Source organism: Euleptes europaea, chromosome 11 (genome assembly GCF_029931775.1).
Source record: "Euleptes europaea isolate rEulEur1 chromosome 11, rEulEur1.hap1, whole genome shotgun sequence".
NCBI lineage: Eukaryota > Metazoa > Chordata > Lepidosauria > Squamata > Sphaerodactylidae > Euleptes > Euleptes europaea.
The window spans coordinates 50865345-50882647 of NC_079322.1; the positions used below are offsets into that span (position 1 = coordinate 50865345).

Sequence of the window (17303 nt, forward strand, 5' to 3'; positions counted from 1 at the left end):
CCCAGCTGAAGCCAGGCTCAGGGCGGCTAACATCATAATATCAAACACTATAAAATGCAATAAAATCACAATATAAAAATGCTTTAACATCCCTAAAACATAGAGCCCACTCTATAGAAGAAAGGCAGTTGGAGCTCCCACATGATGTAAGGCCCCCAACAATAACTGGAACAACATATAAACCCAAAAAGGGAGAGTGGGGAGTGGAACAGGGAGGCCAGCAACGATGGAAAACTGTAGCTGCCCTCAACTATAGGCTTCGCAGGACAGTTCCATTTTACAGGCCCTACGGAATTCCTTGCAGAATTATCCCGTCCTTCCTTTTAAATGATATTGATTAGTAGTCATCCAGCAAAAAAACGTATCTGAAGAAGTGAGCTGTGGCTCACGAAAGCTCATACCCTGCCAGAAATTGTGTTAGTCTTTTAGGTGCTACTGGACTCCTATTCTTTTCTATGGCTAGTGACAGACTAACATGGCTACCCATCATGATCTATCAGCAAAAAGACTGTGACACTACACAAAAAGCTCAGGAGCAGAGACAATTCTAGTCTTGTTTTAGTTTTGTTTTCTGCCTCACTGCTCAAATGCACAACAGAAGTTTGAATCAATCAATGCCAATGCTACATACATCGTTCCATGAGCTATTATCTAATGGGTGCAAAAGGAATGTAAACATGAGACAAGACCAGCATTGACGGGAAAACAGATAAGCCATACATGTACCTACCAAAGAGACATTTCTACTAAGTTCCTCTGCTTTCACAAAATATTTCTTTTAAATTATCCAAGCACTGTTTGCTGATTTGGCTATGAAACTGCACACATGAGAGAATTTTAAAGTTTAAAGGTGAAAGCTTTATACGATCTGAAGAGAAACCAGAGTATTGATTCTTTCTGGAATCTAATAAGGCTAGGAGGGCATTTACACTAGCTAGAAGTAATACCCTACCCTCTGCAATACTGGAGGGAAGACTCAAGAAAATTCCTTACGAACAGAGACTATGCGTCTGCCCACAAAAAGAAATCGAATCGATAGAGCACTTGATTTTTGAATGCACCTTATACAACAAAATTCGCAGTGAAACTATTGGACCATTGCTAGAAAGGTTTTCCGGAAGATCTAACAACATTAGGCTTGAATATCTTCTGTCAGATAAGAACCACCATATGACACGATTGGTTGCCTGGTTTTGCACCCTGGTCTGTAATCACAGAAAAATTGGGAAGGGCCTTCAGCCCTGAAGAGTGGCAGAGATTTCAGTTAATGAAATGACCTAATTTTTAGTATTTGCCCAGGAGAGTGTCCAAGTGCCAATTTGTTGTCAGACATGTGTAGTTTTAGCTGGTATCCATCAGGACGTTATTAATGAACGTTTGTATATTACTTTTATTCTTTTACAATTATGTTACTTTTATTTATCTACTGGCCATGGACTGTAATAATAAAGAACTTCAACTTAACATTTAAGTAGAGAATGCTGGAAGACATTTTTCCCTTATGAAGATACAGCAACACACACCGATAGGGTTGCCAGGTGCCTGCTGGTGGTGGGCAAACCCCCGGCAATTGACCCCTCTGCCCGCCGACCACCTGAGGGTCGACTGGCAAATGTGCATGCACGCGTGCATACCGAGAGCGGCACTTCCGGTTTAGAGCCGGAGGTTCTGCCTCGCGAGGGGCCTTTACCTCTTAGTTTGAGTGGTAAAGGGCCGCTTTACCACTCAAACTAAGAGGTATAAGGCCCCTCGCGAGGTGGCACTTCCGGTTCTAAACTGGAAGTGCTGTGCGTGTGTCGGCGCACGCGCTTAAACACAAAAGCCACCCGCTAGAGGAAAAGAGGGACCTGGCAACCCTACACACCGGTATCCTCTCATCTGCTGTGCTGAGCCAGGGCCTCATAAATCCCACTGTAAAGTACCTAGAGATATGAGAATTTTACCTGTTCTCCCCTCCCTACAATTCTTGTGTGTTGCTCTACAGAAAACTATTTGGGTTGTTATATTTTATTCTTAGCCATTGGAACATTTCTGCTAAATGCTTTCTTCTGCCCGCTTTGTAATACTGCCAGCCCTATTAGGGGATGCCAAACACTGTCCCCTGCCTGCTGTGCAGAAAGTTTGGTTGTCTACAAAACGGGGATCTTTTCTTTCTCTCTCTGAAAATTGGCAGAAATAATCTCCTTGGGTGACATTATAATCCAGGAAATCCCATCTGAACTGGATCAGGAATAGGGTTGCCAGTCTCCGGGTGGTGGCTGGAGATCTCCCGGAATTACAACTGGTCTCCATGTTACAAACATCAGTTCCCCTGGAGAAGATGGCTGCTTTGGAGGGTGGAGTCTATGGCATTGTACCATGATGAGGTCTATCCCCTCCCCAAACTCTGCCCTCCCCAGGTTCAACCCCCAAAGTCTCCAGGTATTTCCCAATCCAGTAGGGTTCCCAGGTCCCTCTTCGTCACCGGCAGGAGGTTTTTGGGGTGGAGCCTGAAGAGGGTGGGGCCTGAGGAGGGGCTTCAATGCCATAGAGTCCAACTGCCAAAGCGGCCATTTTCTCCAGGTGAACTGGTCTCTATTGGCTGGAGATCAATTGTAATAGCAGGAGATCTCCAGCTAGTAGCTGGAGGTTGGCAACCCTACAATCCAGAGTTGGCAACCCTAATCAAGGACAACTACTTCACTGTGACCATTTTCCCCATGTGTTCAAATCTGGTTGTAAGGATACCTTGAATATGCTCTGCTCTGTCCTTCAAGTGAGAAAACCACTGGCAGCATGCCCCAGTCATTTCTCATCTGTTTTTTTAACTAGAGTAAAGGACTTCACCACTGATTATTGTCCTATTTTTTTATTTAGCTGATGCAAAACTTATAAAGGAAGGCCAAACCAAAGGTAAGTGAAATATTTCTAACATGGCTAAAGAAGGGCCCCTCAGCACACAAGCCCAGATAAGCAAATAAAACAGTTTTAAATGCAAATACTGCAAGAATGAAAGGAATCAATTCAGAGCTTAAATTTTGACCCACAATGTCAAATAAATGTTCACACAAATAATTGTTGTTGCCAGATACAGAAAATGCAATTGTTATAGGAGAGGTAAATCCACTCTATAATTATTGCTTCAACATGAGTTTGATGTGCATGTTGTGATATAAATGTAAATCTTAGCCTTCATATCAACCCCCTGTTAAAATGATTATGTGATTTGGTTTCATGAATTTGGATTTGAATTACAGGTATCCCCTTTGAGCCAAATACTCCTCAACAGTTTCATTCTTCAGGCTGGTTATAAGGAAGAGAATTCCAATTTCTATACATAGCATGGAAATTTATTTTAGGGCTGATAACAAAAACCCAGAAAATGCAGTTTCCTTTCCAGCTTCATGGCAAATTTTGATGAACTGAATTAGTTATTCGTAACATAAAATAAAATAACTTGCTTTTTTGTCTGAATCAGCTGTCTCATTTTAACATCTGTGTTGTATCATTACATTCATGTCTAATTTTTATATACCATCTTTTATATTACTAAGATTTTGCATTAATTGTCACCAAGAAGTTGCTGTATCAAGCATACTGTCCATCAGTTTCAGTACCTCCAGAGGTACCGTTTGGTCACTGCATGAGACAGGATGTTGGACTAGATGGACCACTGGTCTGATCCAGCAGGGCTTTTCTTATGTTCTTTTGGAAGAAGACGGGGGAGATTTGGCATGAGTAAAGGCTGAGTATGCAGCAGTTGTTAATGCCTGTTTGAGATTTACCCATTCACCTTCTGTTTTCTTTCCTTTTTACATTTTTATTTTATTTTTGTTATTGACACTGAAGTACCCTCAGCATTTGCTGCCTCCAACAAAATGTTCAGACTCCCTCAGGTCATTAGGGATGGGTTCTTTTTTAACTTGGAAATTCATGCTTTTCTGCATCTCAGGAGAGTCCCCTCAGTATGATAAAGCCTAGGCTTGCCAACTTCCAGGTGGCAGCTGGAGATCTCCTGCTATTACAAATGATCTCCAGCCGATAGGAATCAGTTCCTCTGGAGAAAATGGCTGCTTTGACAATTGGGCTCTATAGCATTGATGTCCCTCCCCTCTCCAAACCCCACCCTCCTCAGGCTCTGCGCAAAAAAATTCCAGGTATTTTCCAACCCAGAGCTGGCAATCCTAATAAAGCCCTACCTTGCTTTTGGATGAAGCTGTTCCACTACCCAACACTAGGGGTGCCAGGTACAAATTGGGGAATACCTGGAGATTTTGGGAGTGGAGTCTGAGGAAGATGGGGTTTGGAGAGGGAAGGGACTTCAATGCCATAGAGTCCAATTGCCAAAGCAGCCATTTTCTCCAGGGGAATTGATTTCTATCACCTGGAGATCCATTGTAATAGCAGGAGATCTCCAGCTACCACATGGAGTTTGGCAACCCTACCCTACACATAGACTCTTCACCATGATGTTTGGTATTAAAAGGAATTATAACAACACTGCATAGTATGGAAAGAACATTGAATCGATCATAATACCTATATGCCAGGGGACAGCAAGCTTTCTGCTATTTCAAACTTTTCCTAGACCGCAGCTATAGTTCCCATTCCACATAAGTTGTTCTTAGAATAATGTAACTTAAATAGGCTGTAATTTTAAATGGCCGAATAAAATTGTCAACATAAAAGAGTCTGGAACTGGAATGCAGTCGGTGGTTTCAAGGCATTTAAATAGACTTGCGATGTGAAATTAACTAGGCACTGCACTGTTTTCTCATTAGTAACGTGATCTGCTTTCCTCTACATACAGAAAGTGGATGGGAAAGAGTGGAGTGGTTTTCCCACAGGCCTTCTTCAGCACAAATGCAGAATGACATCACTGGCTTTGTCCCGGACACAATACCATTCTGTCTAATCAGCGCAATTTTCTTAATACTACAGCTCAGAAGACAATGACAGGGCGAGACTCAATGTTCATGGACATCAACCAAGTACAAAAACAAATGATTCCATATTTGAATTACCGTGTGTGGTTTTAGGTCAATTTCCCCATTCCGTTCAAAAATATTTAAATCCTTTAAGCTAGTTTTATTTGATATGCCACAGTAAGCTCTACTGTGCACTGATTTTATTCTGGATTGCGTTAGATTTTTAGGCTACTCTCAGAACTGCTCTATGGTGACAAGACTAACCAGATGACACACTAGGGCCTCACCCAGGTACCACTGCATCCTTCTTGCTACCCAAAGATAGGCAGATGTTCTGAGAAACTACAAACAGTGAAAAGTGTAGCAGAAATAGGACCATAGCCATCTAGGGCTGTCGATTCGGTTCGTCCGAACCGAATAAACAGCCGAATTTCCCCCAATTCAGCGGTTTTCAGTTCGGATGGTACCGAACTCAAAAAAGGAGGGGAAACGACGTGCCGAATTCGGCGAGTTCGGGGCAATCGCTGAATAAATTCAACAAATTCGGGGTCTCCGAATCAGCAGCATAACCGTCAGTTAGTAAGCAACTAGCAGCATTCTCCCGCGGCCAATCGGTGGCCAAGCTGGGTCTTCTTCTGGCCAATCAGTCACGGTTGAGTGTATGAGCCCAGCTGCTGTGCAGCCCGGGGAGAGAGCGAGCGAGCGTCTGTTTGTGTGTGAGAGAGATCCCCATGTGTGGGGGGGGTGCGTGTGCACATTGGCGGCATTCCACTGCTCCGGGGGGGCATTTTGGGGGGAGAGGTCCCAAATTTCAGGATAGCTTGAGGGGACCCTTCTCTCAAGAACCCCCAAGTTTTGTAAAGATTGGGTCAGGGGGTCCCAAGATATGGGGCCTGGAAGGGGTCGCCCCCCAAAATCGCCCACAGGAATAAAGCCACTTAAAGCACTTTGGCGGCATTCCACGGCTCCGGGGGGGCATTTTGGGGGGTAGAGGTCCAAAACTTTCAGGGTAGCTTGAGGGGACACTTCTTGCAAGAATCCTCAAGTTTTGTAAAGATTAGGTCAGGGGGTCCCAAGATATGGGGCCCGGAAGGGGTTACCCCACCTATCTGCTCGGCCGGGGGTCTGGCTACCTCAGCAGTTGGGCCATACCATTACCCCGGCCCGGGGGAATAAAGCCATTAATAGGGATGTACTAAAAGGAATGACAAGTCAGCCCATTGGAAACAATGGGAGAGGCTGCCCAGCCCATTGAAGATAATGGGAGAGGGGAATGTTGGTTGACTTGCATTGACTCCATTGAAAATACATTACAAACGCGAATGCGTTTTTAATGGCTTTATTCGGCTGAATTTTCCCCCGAACTCGGAACTTGGCGCCGAATTCCACGGATCCGAATTGGGGGAATTCGGACTTCAGCATTTCCCGAATTAAAACGGGCCAAATTTTGTCGAATCCGAATTTTACCTAATTTTTTTTTCAACAGCTCTATAGCCATCTTCTTCATTATGTCAAGCATCATACGGTTCAAGATTCTAGTGAGGCATTATGGTTTGGGTGGAATCTGAACAATCCAAGGGCAATGGGGAGAAAACTATTAAAAGTAAAAATTATTTAGGAGCACAGAACACAAATTTAGGCATACGAAGATTTATACAGTAGCATTCACATAATAAGTTAGAGACCATGGAGGGGGAATGTATAGAATTGCAAAGAACCAGCAAATTAGGAAAACCAACTAGTACAGCAGCAGTATGTGTCAATATAAAACTATCCAGGAGATGATCAGGAGCTTATAACACTGTTCTTGCAGAGCTTTCCCCTAGCAATAAAAGAAAACGTCAACATTCCAGGGCTTTATGTTTAAACACATGATGCAGCAACTTAGTGAAAACTAAACAGATCTGGGTTTTGTCTATGCTGGATATGAGTTGTGGTAGAAAGTGCCGTCAAGTCGCAGCTGAGTTATGGAAACCCCATAGTGTTTTCAAGGCAAGAGATGTTCAGAGGTGGTTTGCCATTGCCTGCCTCTTTGTGGCAATCTTGGACTTCTTTGTGGTCTCCCATCCAAATACTGACCAGGGCCTACACTGCTTAGCTTCTGAGATCTGATGAGATCGGGATAGCCGGGGCCGTCCAGGCCAAGAGGCTCACTAGCAATCCCACATACACCCCCTTGAGTTCTGTGGGTGAGATATACATGTAACTCATCAATAATAAATATTTTAAGTGGAGTGACTTCCCATGTGGAAAAAGCCTGATACACATATATCTAATTAGGTTCTATTCTGATCTTAAAAATGGTTCAGTAATGGAGCTAGTGAAAGCAATCCAACCACGTACACTTATCTACAGGGTACACTTATAAATTTTAGAATGGCTAATCAGTTAGGTAGACACTGTCTTATATTTTCTGTAAAGTAGTAGAAGCAATATCTAGAAGAGACACTAGCAAGGGCTTACACTGTCTTTTGGCATTAGATATCAGTGTAAATGCGTTAATATCCTATTTCAGTACTTCTCATATTGAGATCTAAGGACACCTGGGAGACTGTGGGGGTGCTCCAGAAGTCTGTCAATGCTTCATAAAGACATAGGGTAAACTCTCATTCCGAAGCTGTTTCACAGCCTCCGAAAGACAAAAAAAAAAGCGTTTAGAGGCTTTTTTTCTATAAAAATGGGGCTTTTCGACCTACAGAGAATAGTGATGCTGCGCCTGCTAAAAAGCAGATGCATCAAAACCGTTTTCACCACCGGCGCTCCAGGCTGAATGGGGACAGGAAGCTGCCTACAGGCAGCTCCGCCCCTGGCACATCCCAGGAACAACCCCAGGGACACTGTAACGCCCCCTGGGATGCCGGCATGGGCCTTTACGCCAGTGGGATGCCGGCTCAAGGCCCAGCCAGTGTCCCAGGGTGGCACTGCTATCACAGTGCTGGGAGACTGGTATCTGGGCCTCCCCACCAGCGTTGGGGCCACTCATGACGGCGTAAGTAGGCCGGGCGCCGGCGGGGGGGGGGGGGGGCAACACCAGCGCAGCCCTTTCCTGGCCTCCTGAGGACTTTTATCCTCAGAAGTCAGGAATGGGCTGTTAGAGCATTTTTCCAAATTAAAATGATACTTTATGTAGGTGTTTACAATATTTTATAGTGATTTGGATTTCATACATTCCCAGAAACTTTCATCCTCTAGCAATTGGGTCCTGACATGTTAAGAAAAGAGGCAAGCTTTTATATATATTAAACAAATAAAGACGTATGTTATCATTGAAAAAGGGAAAATGTCACTGAAATATTGATAGAGGGAAATCACTGAAATGCTCAGAGGGGAACTGTCTTTTAATTTACTTACTTGTTGCATATTAAGGTAATTTCTGCTTCTGAAACAACACCAGCTAATTACACTAGAGAAGAAACAGGAACCAAAATCCTGTATCATGCTATTCTGGAAACTGCAGCTCATACAAATGTATTGAATGTACCAAAAAAAAAAAAATAGGTCAGGTTGTTTAAAATAATCCGCCGGCTTTGTTTTGTTAATGTTATCAGAAATTCAGCAGCGCTATTATCATTGTGAACTCTGTTATCATTCTCTGTGTTTCATAATGCAGTTTTAGAGGGATGTAATTCCCAACACAGAAACCAACAAATTTTTAAAATAAGACTATCTGCAGAAGATGCAGATGTTTAAGTTTAGGAAATAAATATTTCCTATTTTGTTCCAAATAACACTTGACCCGGTAACCTCATTAATATTTGCAGAGGTGGCCAAATGTAGAATGCAGACAAAACTTCTTGACTTCTTAAGGTGGAAGATTCCATGCACTGGCTCTCCATTAGGAGTTTATTTTTGTTAATGGGACCCCTTATCAAGGCTACAGTTAAGAAGACCCATTTTCTCCCTACTTTATTCTGGGAATATTTCTTTTAATTACAGTCTAAAGAATATAAATTATAATGTTAGAGGAAAGTACCAGTTGCTACTTTCCCTTTCCACCCCCATAAGCCATCAGTTTCTCCCCTCTCCCTTCCCTCAAATGCTATTTTTTCTCTCTTCTACCCCACTGGCCCCTACCTCCTCCACTCCAAAAGTTCCTGATGTTCTGGGCTTGCCCAGGCTACGTCTGCTCAGTTGCTAGGCACAATGGCAATCATGATTTCATGAGATTGGGTGAGATTTTGGGACTCATTCTCCATTTGTGGGAGGTTAACCCTCCTGTTTAAAAATATTTTGGGATTTTTCTGAAAACCTGAGTTTTCCCTTAGATCTGGAGAAATATCTACAGTGTCTGTTCCTGACCCCATTGTGTGGCTTTTTTGATTCACATTCTGGGGCCAGGTTCAGAATTACATATATGATACACATAGAACTATCATGAAATTTGAAAGTAGCCAAATCCAGCTTAAATATTGTTCCTCATTTCTAATACCGTCCTTTCAAATACTGTCCTTTCAAATTGTCGTACCATACAAAAATCTGCAGTGCTTTCATCAAATCTACTTTGATCAAGAGGGTCTTCTCAGTTTTCATTCTACTGCAACAATCACCCAATATTCTTTGGTTGATGTATTTTCACAGTATTTTAATATAACAACTTTTGGGAAAGACTCCAATATTCTGAAGACAGTCAATTCCTACAGTTCCAAATGAACAGAATAAGTAACTGAACCATCTATGAGATTTGAAGCAGCATTCCACTGAACTAGATAAGGAAGAGTAAAACAAGGCAAATTGACAGTTCTGTTCCAATTACACTGCAGGACTTAATATGAACATTGATTATGAATTATGCATGTATATTTTTACAAAGCAGATCTGAGTTACACAGTTTCAAGTAAAACATTTGGTTGGTTATGAGACTTAACTGTGCTCATATTGAGGTCATTGCTGTATTATCATTAGCAGGAATAATCTTAGAGTCTGAAGAATTTTAAATGTTGTTCCAACAATAATCTCAGGCAACTGTGTTGTCTCTCTGTGTGTGTGTGTGTAATCCTTCTCATATCTGTGATGATGTAGAACTGGCAAAATGATAAGATGTCAGCATGCAATTCATAATGGAAAATTGTCACCAGTTTTTTAAAAAGCCTTCTAGCATCTTGCAATCTGTTTGTTTATATCCCATTATTCAGGCTCCTAGTAGAGGTTTTCAAACAGTGTTTCAGGAAAACCGAGAGTTTCACAGAAGCTCCTCATGGTACCCCCCATGTTAATATAAGTAACAGTAAATAATTCCGGGGCCACACTGACACTAAACAGATTTTCCTGAAAACTTGGGCAAAAAAATCTGAAATAAAAAAAAAAACATGGGGGGGGGGTTAAATTCCCCCATATTAAAAAAAAAAGCATTTTCTGTGCATGCACAGACAACTCATTTATCTTTCTTCTTCAGAGCTGGCAGTGGTGGTGACCTGGAGCTGCTCCAGATCTGGCCACCATGGTAATGGTGTCCGGGAGCTGCTCCAGGACCAGACCAGCTCCCAGAGGCTGATGCAGCAGCCAGACCTAGAGCCACGCTGCACCCAGATCAGAACGGGGGGGGGGGGGGATGGGATTCCCCTCTCCATGAGTCTTGTGGGCCCCCACCAGCAACAGGAGATCAAGGTAAGGTGCAGGAGAAAGAGAGATGGGGAATATTGTCAGAGAAGGGGAGGGGAAAAATAGAGAGGAGGTAGGTTTGCAGAGAAGGGAGGAGATTGACAGAGAAGGGGTGGGGGCCAAAAGAGTGAGGGAAATAAGTTGTCAGGGAGAGGGGGAAGAAAGGGGAGGATTGTAAGAGAAGGGAGAAAGATACAGGGGGTAGGTTGGCTGAGAAGGGGAGGGGAGATTGATGGAGAAGGAGTGGGGGCAAAAGAGAGAGGGGGTAAGTTGACAGATAAGGGGAGACTGAGAAAGAGCAGGAGGGGTAAGAAATAGAGAGAGGGGGAATTGAAAGAAAAGGGGAGGGAGTGCTTGTAGCTTTAAGAAACAGATTCCCTCCATGGCTAGGCAACCACAGCAGGCTTGGTTTCTGTAAGTAAAAGGCAGGGGGAGAGGTAGGGACTTTTCCAGGGATTTTTGGGCCTTTGAGAGAGGACTCATTGGGGCTAGACCCAGGAGCAACCACAGGCAACTTGTTACCACCCAACTTCCATGACTTACCTGTTCAACAGCAGCCCCCATGCAAACGCCAGTAGGGGTTAGAGTTTCAGACTAGGAACTCAAATTCCCATTCTACTATGTGAACTCACTGGGTGACCTTGAGCCAGTTGCACATTCTCAGCCTAATTTACCTCACAGAGGGGCCAGGATTGACCATTAAGAGAACCTGGATGCCTCCTGGTGGGTTGACTGTGTGCCCACCCCCCACCTGGGCCAGCCCTCTGACAGAGGGCCACAATTCAAGGCAGTAGGCGGGTCCCAGCCAAGACCCGCACTAGGTAAGGCAGATAGCTCCCAGCCTGGCCCTGTGCAAGGCAGTCAGTCAGCGGTGCCTAGCCTGGCTGAGCCCTACACAAGGGCCATAGTTTTCCTGGCTAGAGGGTGCTAGGAGTATGGAGGGGTGGAAAACTGAAAATAGGAGGAGATAAAGGTTGGCAAATGGGAAGGAGAGAAAAAAGCAGGGAAGAGAGAGAGGCTATCGGGGCTTTCAAGGAAGGGAAAGAGGAAATAGTGGGAAAGGGAAATAAGATTTACCTCACAAAGCCCCTGCAGGTTGCCACTTTTTTAAAAAAATTGTTGATTACATCTAAGTACCTACAAATCCATGGATTGCAGTTGCCCTTTAAAAAAGAGACATTCCTCCTTTCTTCGTGCACAACAGAGAATGCCTCTTCTAAGATGTTACCAGGTGATACGTATATTTGAATCAGCTTAAAAATCAAAGAACACTGTCTTTTTCTTCAAACTATTGTTTTATCCATGTGCAAAGGGAAATAAGATTTACTTCACAAAGTCCCTGCAGGTTTGATTGGTTATACGCCTATGGACTAAGGCCCAGACATGTAACAGATTGTGCAGGGAATGGTGCAATGATTAGACTGTACTACTTCAGACTGCAGGTGGAGGACTACAGTTTTGAATACTTCTTTGCATAAAATGTTTCTACGGGAAGAAAACGAAGACAACCCTGGCTCTCTATTGTTCTAGTATGTTATGTGCAAGGGCTGATTTATGTTAGGGAATATTCAGAAGTGGTACATCCCCTGCAGTCTGGAGTGGTGCAGTCCATTTCCTCAGGGTTCTGTCGCCTTATTCTGGTGCCTGTGTAGAGCAAACCAGAGAATCTTCCATAATCTTCTATGATATGGCTGGGGTTGGAAAGTCAGCGTGGAATGTATTTACTGAAGGTGGAAAACTACGGGTAAAGCTTAGCCCACCAAATGTGCACCCAATACAAACCATAATGGTCAAACAGACCAATCATTTTGTAAATGGGGTCCAGGCAAAGAGGTTTTATTTAACACTGACAAATGAGTGTGCGTTGGTCATACAACAATGACGAACAAAGGTCATATTTTTAAAAATGTAACAAACTCAAAAGGTTGGAAGAGATAATGAAAAATGAAGAGCAATGGCAAAAAAATAATAATGAATGTAACCCAGGGGCCCAAATAATCCACACTGGATGAACTAGAAAGTTTTCCTCTGCAAGGTCCACTGAAATGAATGGATACTGCTCAAAGGTTCAATGGTATGTAGGGGAACTGGATGACAAATTGCACTCCAGATACAAAGAAAGAGAGATGGTTGCAGTCTTCTCAGTGATGGGGAAAAGGTGGTCCTTTTCTGACAGATTTGGTTTTTTTCCAAATATCCATTTCTATACTGACTCAAAGGGTGGAAATCAACGATCTAAATGGAAGGTAACAAATCCCAACACATGTCAAGTGAAACTACTTTTCCTAGGGGGCAATTAGCAACATGCTCCATCACTTACTCCTTATGCAGCTATTTTGTGAAATATGAATCTTCTACGTAACCAACCCCTGAACCTGTTTCCTGCATATCATAGCAGCTGGCTAATTTGCCCATGGTTTTAATGACCCTGTTGGGATATATGCTTTGTTTACTTGCAAAGTATCACTGTTTTAACTACAGTAGTAATTTTAAATTTGATATTCAGGACCACTTTCCTTTTTAAGATCTTCATGCAGTTTAAGAATACTTGGTTTCTGGGAAGAGGGTTAAGTCAAGCAGAATTTAGCCACTCTTAGGGTCAATTCACACACCCATGTATATCCCCTATCAAGTGACAGCATGGTTGTGCAAAATGTCTTTTGAGAAATGATCTATCCTAAACAGAACTTGACTGTACAGGAACTATAGGGACACCAAAAACTTCACTATCTTAAATGAAACAAGGGTGGTAACAAGTATCATTGTCTTTATAAAAATGATTAAAAGATTGATCTGTAGCCAAAGGATGCCTTTCAGGGGAAGCATCTTTTTTAACCCTTAAATGTAACTAGAGAGGAAAGCACCATTATGCCCCTTTTCTGAACTTGCCTGAGGCATCTATCCAGTCACTGCTAGTAGATAAGATACTAAGCTGGATCATTAGGATTACATAGCAATTTTTATGTCTTCCTGTATTTAAACAAGCTCCCTTGAGAGGGACAAGATGGCATACTTTGAAATAGTTGCTCGTATAACCTGAAACTTCTCCAATGCCAATAAAACAGCAATAGTTAATAATTGCATAGATTTATATTATGCTTTTCCCACAGTCCTTAAAAAATGCTCCACTCTGTTAGCTTCTCACAACAACCCTCCAGATAGAGACAGGCAGAAGAGCAAGCCCAAGAAGCAGGCAGGACACAGTTTGATCCTTTAACATTGAACAAGCTATTAGAACTGAGAAGCCAAGTCAGAACTTATATAGCTCCAGCCCTACACTGATTGGCTGTCTTACAGCCCATTCCTGAGCTCTTCCATTCCCCCTTCCCTTTTTCTTCCCTGACTCCCAATATGCTTTCCCAAATGACAAATCCAGGGAAAAAAGGTGCATGTTGGAAATGTCAAGAATCAGACGGTTCTTATTTTCATGTTTGGTGGACGTGTCCAAAATTACAACTATACTGGAAAAAAGTTCATCGTGAATTACAATTGATGTTAGATATGAAGTTTACGTTTGATCCAAAATTTTACTTACTCAGTATAATACCGCCAAATTTACCTCAAAAATTGCATGACGTTTTTAAATATGCTACAACAGCTGCTAGAATAATCTTAGCAAGAACATGGAAACAACCTCACACACCCGATATTGACGATTGGAAAGAAAAACTACTGGAATATGCAGCAATGGCTAAAATGACTGACGATTTAAATCCTAAACTTAGTGAATCTCCTGAGCAATTTCAGGAAAAGTGGTCTTCTTTCTATACATATATGAATTCCAACTAACATAAACAATATATGCTAAAATACCATAATACCTTGTTGTATACTCTTTACTTTAAACAATCGCTAAACAAGAATAAGAATTTTTAATATATAAATGATTACTATGAAGTAAGAATAACAAACTAAAAGCATTTTGTAACCTTATTTTACTCAGAAAGCATTTTATAATACTGTATTGTTTTTACAATATTAACATTTGCCCCTCTCCCTTTTTCCTTTCCTGTATCCCTTAATTTTTAAAAAAATAAAATAAAAAAAATAAAAAAAATGTATTCCCCTTCTATGATTCTTGCAAAATGAGGAGAGGGATATTGTGTTCAGCTCCATCTCTTTCAGTGGCCATTTTGGGTTTGGTTCTGCCTCCTGCAGCAGCTATTTTGGGGTGGCGCTCACCATCCCCTCTCAAAATTCCAAAGGTTCCCAACAGGGTCAGAAAGGTTGGGGACCCCTCCTGTAGGGGGGGTATGTCGATAACCATAGGCAGTACTATTGGCTCAGTTAGTTCTACTCTGATTGGTAGTGGCTCTCCACATCTCAGACAAAGTCTTTAAAGATGTAAAGGACTGGACTTGAACCCTTCTAAATGCAGAGCATGTGGTCCATCTACAGAAATGGAACAAGATAGAATCATAGAGTTGGAAGGGACCACCAGGGTCATCTAGTCCAACCCCCTGCACAATGCAGGAATTTCACAACTACCTCTCCCACACACACCCAGTGACCATGCCCAGAAGATGGCCAAGATGCCCTCCCTCTCATCATCTGCCTAAGGTCACAGAATCAGCATTGCTGACAGATGGCCATCTAGCCTCTGCTTAAAAACCTCCAGGGAAGGAGCACTTACCACCTCCCGAGGAAGCCTGTTCCACTGAGGAACCATTCTAACTGTTAGCAAATTCTTCCTAATGCCTAGATGGAAACTCTTCTGATTTAATGTTAATCTGTTGGTTCTGGTCCGACCTTCTGGGGCAACAGAAAACAACTCGGTACCATCCTCTATATGACAGCCCTTCAAGTACTTGAAGATGGTTATCATATCCCCTCTCAGTCTTCTCCTCTTCTTCAGGCTAAACATACCCAGCTCTTCATTAAATTATCTTTACCTCCCATATTACAGAATACCATGAAGGCATGAAATTTAAAACCCAAAATGGCATGTGAGCATAAATAAACGACAGAGGTCTCAGTAGCCTTAAAAATGTATTCCTGGGTGACTAATAGCACAATCCAAAACACCTTTCTAAGCCCATTGACTTCAATGCACCCTGTTTAGGACTGATTTACAAACTTAAATCCAAATAAAATATATGGCTAAAATCAAGAGTTGTATAATAATGCACTGGAAAGCATTCCAATTATTAATACATATTTTATTTGACCAGATAACCTTCTGGATTTCTAGAAAGTGAAGCACACTGTTGAGGAATATATTTAAGCATGTGATACCAAGAATAGCCTTACTACATTTAGTTGAACATGTAAGTCAGATAATGGACGACATTGCTGTGTTATCCTGCTTAATTGGCAGGGTCAAGTCAGCCTGGATGAGGAGAGAGGAGGTTCTCTGTCCTGTCAATTTCCTGGCTTGATTTAACCTTTTCAGTGCTGAGAAGAGGCGAGTCATTCCAAACATTGCAGTACTTCAGCTTTACCCATCTCAGCAGGTACCTATTTTGGTGATGTGCTAACATGGACCCGTTTGATGGAAGTAGGGATGCACCAATGAGAGCCCTGGCCAAATTCCCTTTTGGATCATGTACCATTAGGTCAGAATGAGACCATCTGAGGGATGTCCCACATACTCCTGTCTTGAACGACACTATTGCTGGTGGGGTGGGGAGGACAGGAAGACTTTCGATGCTGCTCTGGAAAAAAAAAACGGCATCCTGCTCCCACCCAAAACAGCTACTAATAACCGGTTTAAAACACACAGGGGCAAAAACGCACGGGAGGCTTTGCCTTGGATGTACCGCTCTGTAGATGCCCATTTTCCCCAACTGAATTCTCAAAACTCTGCAGGGGGGGCTTATTTATTTTTGAGTTTGGAGAATTCGGCTGGGGGAAATGGGCGTTTAGAGAGCAGCAAATCCAAGGCAAAACCTTCCATGAATAAATGGCCACAGGGCAAAAACGCCCGGGAGGCTTTGCCTTGCATGTACCGCTCTCTAGATGCCCATTTTCCCCATCTGAATTCTCAAAGCTCTGCAGGGGGGCTTATTTCTTTTTGAGTTTGGAGAATTCGGCTGGGGGGAAATGGGCATTCAGAGAGCAGCAAACCCAGGGCCAAACCTCCCGTGCGTTGTTGCCCACCCCCCGACCCCCCTCTGATTCCTTCCCCCCCCCCCACCCCATCTTCTCCCATGTCCTTCTCAGCAGATGCTCTGGGAGCCAGCCCCAAGCCCAAAACGGCTGAGCCACGGCTTGCGTTAAAAGGAGGCTGCCCTCCCTCTCCGGCTGCATCCAGCCTGCCAAGCCTAGAGCCACGATCCGGCTTGAGCATCCTTTTCCCGGTTGCCCAAGAGCTGGCTGGAAGAAGCGGGGGGGGGGGGGGAGGCGAGAGGCTGGCGCACCCAGCGGGCAGGCATCCTTACCTTGGCGGCTTGAGCCTCGCCGTCTCCCTGCTGCGTGCGGCCTCGGCTCCTGCCGGCCCAGGAGAAGCGCAGAGGGCGGGCCGGATCCTGGGCGGCTCGGGATGGGAATGATGCTGGGGCGCGGGAGGCGAGGAATCTGCTGGCTCACGCCGGCCAGGCTCCGCCCCGCAGCGGCCGCTTCCCTCCCGCCCGGGCCCGGGCCCTGGCCCCGCCGCGCGCCCGACCCCCCTCCGCCCCCCAGGCCGGGCAGCGCCCCAGGGACAAGCCCCGGGCCAGGGCAGGGGCCACCGAGAAGAAGGCCTCTTTGGGGCGGGGGAGGGGGTCACAGAGCCTGCCAAAGCCAGGATGCTGGAACACATGAAGCTGCCTTCTACTGCATCAGACCCTCGGTCCATCCAAGCCAGTATTGCCTACTCAG

General features: G+C 43.8%; 1 protein-coding gene across 6 annotated transcripts in view; it reads right to left on the reverse strand.

Moving 5' to 3' along the window:
• The window catches only part of DYNC1I1 (dynein cytoplasmic 1 intermediate chain 1), a 246181-nt gene extending 229227 nt beyond the window's left edge, over positions 1 to 16954 (reverse strand). For all 6 annotated transcript variants that reach the window (XM_056857472.1, XM_056857470.1, XM_056857471.1 and 3 more), the window contains exon 1: positions 16886 to 16954. The gene's annotated coding sequence lies outside the window, so the exon portion shown is untranslated. The remainder of the gene's footprint in view (positions 1 to 16885) is intronic.
• Positions 16955 to 17303: the final 349 nt, after the last annotated feature.